The sequence below is a fragment of the Eurosta solidaginis genome, chromosome X, assembly GCF_040869045.1.
Source record: "Eurosta solidaginis isolate ZX-2024a chromosome X, ASM4086904v1, whole genome shotgun sequence".
Taxonomy (NCBI): Eukaryota; Metazoa; Arthropoda; class Insecta; order Diptera; family Tephritidae; genus Eurosta; species Eurosta solidaginis.
In genome coordinates this window covers 93,142,827-93,147,029 of record NC_090324.1, presented here as the reverse complement: position 1 = coordinate 93,147,029, position 4,203 = coordinate 93,142,827, and positions in this window count along the sequence as shown.

Below are 4,203 nucleotides of genomic sequence, written 5' to 3'. Positions count from 1 at the left end.
TTCGAATTCGTCAAACAAGTACACGTTCCTAGGTGCTTTTCAGGTACGTTGCCAAGCAAGTTGTGTCAGATAGAGTTGCATGTGTTTGCGGATGCTAGCGAGGCGGCATCTGCGGCGGTGGCGTACTTCATATTACAAGCGGCAATAAAGTTCAAGTTGCCCTCATTGCTTCCAGAACTAAGGTAGCACGTTTGCGACCCATTTGGATCCCTCGTATGGAGTTACTGGCAGCGGTACTAAGTTCCCGTCTTGCTGCGGAAATCACTAGTGGCCATGACCTCCAAATTCAAAAAACATATTTTTATACTGATCCTAGAACAGTTCTTACATGGATAAGGTCAGACCCACGGAAGTATAAGCAGTTTGTTATGTTTAGAGTTGCTGAAATTCAGGAAAACACAAGAGTTAGTGAATGGAAGTATATTCCATCTAAACTGAATATAGCAGACGATGCCACGAAGTGTAAGAACACCACAGACTTTAGCCCTACCAGTAAATGGTTTTGTGGTTTTGCACCTCAGATGGAGCTGTTCGACTATGCATTAGATAGTAGCGACGGTAATTTCCAGGACAAAGTTAACTTGCTACAACCAGAATATGTTGGCCTCCACATAGTGAGACAGCCATTGATTGATCTCGCCCGATTTTCCAAGTGGGAACGTCTTGAAAGATGTATGGCATACGTTAAACGTTTTGTAGAGCGCTGCAAACGCAAGATACGAAGAACCAGAAGCTCGATAACGGTATCCCTTACCTTAACCTCCGAAGAACTGCGCTGGAGTCAATGCTTCCTTTATCGGCTCGCTCAGGCCGATTCATTCCATGAGGAGTTTAAGTCACTTAAGAGTGACATCAAGTGTATTTTACCAAAAGATAGTGCTTTACGAAAGCTGTCACCCTTTATTGACGAAGAGGACCTCATACGACAATGCAGTCGCCTGGAGAAGGCGCCAATTAAGGATGCGGCAAAAGATCCAATAATACTGCCTAAAACCATAAAGTTACGCAACTCGTTATTGAATGGTATCACCGCAAGTATAAACACGTCCTTCACGAGGCGGTAGTGAACGAAATATTTCAACGATTTCATATACCCGGCTTGCGACGAGCATTACGTACAGTGCGTCAAAATTGTCAGTGTTGTAAACTGCACTCCACTAAACCAGTTCCACCACGAATGGGAGTGTTACCAGAAGCACGCCTATCGCCGTACACACGACCGCTTTCATTCGTGGGAATAGATTTCTTCGGACCATTTCTAGCCACCGTCGGGAGGCGTACAGAAAAGCGATATGGAGTCTTATTTACTTGTATGACATGCAGAGCTATACACGTAGAGATGGCGTATTCCTTATCCATGATTTCATGTGTGACGGCTATCAGAAACTTCATGAGTCGACGGGGAGTGCCAATACAGGTGTTCACTGACAACGGAACAAACTTGGTGGCGGCGGAAAAGGAGCTACGGGAAGCGTATCAAAAATTGAACGTACAAGATCTACAAGCTCAATTTACGAGCGCTGAGATGAAATGGACCTTTATTCCCCCTGCAAGCCCTCATATGGGCGGCGTCTGGGAACGAATGATACGAACATTCAAGAACGCCTTGTACCGCGTTGTGACACCTGAAACTAAGCTTAACGACGAAAAGTTAAATAACTTATTTGTAGAGATTGAGAACATTGTAAATAGCCGCCCCCTCTCATACCTGTCATTAGAGACCGCAGAACAAGAAGCACTAACTCCTAACCATTTCTTGTTGGGAAGTTCATCCGGACATAAGCCACCAGGGCAATTTTCCTTCGAAGATCAATATGTCAGACAGTCTTGGCGGCATTCTCAATATTTAGCCGATAAGTTTTGGAAGAGGTGGGTAATGGAGATGTTGCCTACTCTGACCAGAAGAACCAAATGGTTCGAGGAGGTGAAACCAATCAAGAAAGGCGACGTAGTATAAATTACCGATCCAAACCTACCACGCTATTCATGGCCTATGGGCATCTTTGAACAAACGTTCGAAGGAAAGGACGGTCAGGTCCGCAGTGTCATAGTACGTACATCGGCTGGCGAGTATCATCGTCCAGCAGCGAAAATAGCCGTACTTGATGTAAAAGGTGTTATCAGCGGTGACGTTGCATCGGGCTAGGGTATTATCTCCCTAGGGTCGCAATACCGGGGGGAGAATGTTGCAACACCACCTTACATTTAAAACAAGAAGGGTGGTAACACAAAAATGAGAAGAAGAACCATTTTGTAATAAAGACGTATATCAACGCCAGAACGACTGAATAACACAAATATTTCTCTTTTTTCTAATATTATTCTTTTTAACGGAAAACTAAAGTAAGAAAACGTTGTATTATACTATGGAAATATTGTAACTATTTTACTTTATTAAACAGTTTTTTAAAGCTTCTGTGAGCACAAATTTGCGTCTTATTTCTGGTGTAACAGTTGCTATTAAAAGTTGGTGGACCAACATCCGTATATTATTAACAATGCAATATCATGAATTCAATAGCAAATTCACAATCATTGCATAAAAAAATGTCTTACCGCCAGTGAAAACTTCAAGTAAAAAACAACTGCATTTGCCGTATTGCTGCACAATTTGGGGGAGGTGGTCGTTTTCGATAGTTGCTCCATCTCGATCGCGAAATTTAAGCACCACGTTCTCGCGAAAATCAAACGCAAATCCAACTTCAAGAAATGTTTTACGAAAACAGAAAAGTACATACATACAGCGAGCCATTAAGTTTAGGTACCTACAAAGCCATTTCACAGTTTCAATTACAAGTGAAAAATTATTACTTTTTATCAATTATAATGAAGAAACTAAAGCTTAAGTGGGGGAAATGCCTTTGTACCTAAACCTAATTGGCTCACTCTATGTATTTTTATACTCAGTTGAGCAGAGCTCACAGAGTATATTATTTTTGATTGGATAACGGTTGGTTGTACAGGTATAAAGGAATCGAGATAGATATATACTTCCATATATCAAAATCATCAGTATCGAAAAAAAATTCGATTGAGCCATGTCCGTCCGTCCGTTAACACGATAACTTGGGCAAATTTTGAGGTATCTTGATGAAATTTGGTATGTATGTTCCTGGGCACTCATCTCAGATCGCTATTTAAAATGAACGATATCGGACTATAACCACGCCCACTTTTTCGATATCGAAAATTTCGAAAAATCGAAAAAGTGCGATAATTTATTACCAAAGACGGATAAACCGATGAAACTTGGTAGGTGAGTTGAACTTATGACGCAGAATAGAAAACTAGTAAAACTTTGGACAATGGGCGTGGCACCGCCCACTTTTAAAAGAAGGTAATTTAGAAGTTTTGCAAGCTGTAATTTGGCAGTCGTTAAAGATATCATGATATACTAGAGTTTGGGAATGTATGAGAGTTTGTGGTAAGTCATCTATAAACAAGGTAAAAAGTAACGGACCCAAATGACTACCCTGAGGCACACCAGACATAACATCAAACAACCTAGAAAGACTGTTTTTAAACAAAACTTGTTGAGTCCGATTCACGAGATAGCTTTCGAGCCATGCAAGTAAATGCTTCGGAAATCCAAGTAAATCAAGTTCGTAAACTAAAAGCTCATGATTGACAGAGTCAAACGCTTTACTGAAGTCGGTATAAATCACATCCGTTTGCCTATCGTTTAAAAATCCATCTATTACAAAAGAAGTAAACTCTAGCTGATCTACGCGGCACAAAACCATGCTGGCAGGGCGATAATATGGAGCTACATATGTGGTGAAGTTGACATGTAATTATTCGCTCAAATGTTTTGGGAATAGCTGAAAGCTTAGCTATACCTCTATAGTTCTCAATACTAGACCTACTGCCTTTTTTGCGCAAAGGTATAATAAATGATTTCTTCCAAGTCAATGGAAAAGTGGCAGATTCCACAGATAATTGAAATAATTTATGTATCGGCTCAGATAAGTTAACTGCACAGTATTTGAGTACACAACTAGGAACACCATCTGGACCCGGAAAAAAAATCGGTTTCAAACCGAAAAGGCTCTGAAGAACTGTATTCTTATCAATTACTGCATTAGGAATGCAATTAAAACTTTCCAAGTCGCAGGAGTGTTGACCGGGTTGAAAACGTTTAGATGAGTAAGTCGACTTGAAGAATTCTGCAAATAATTCCGCAATATCATTATCAGAACTAGC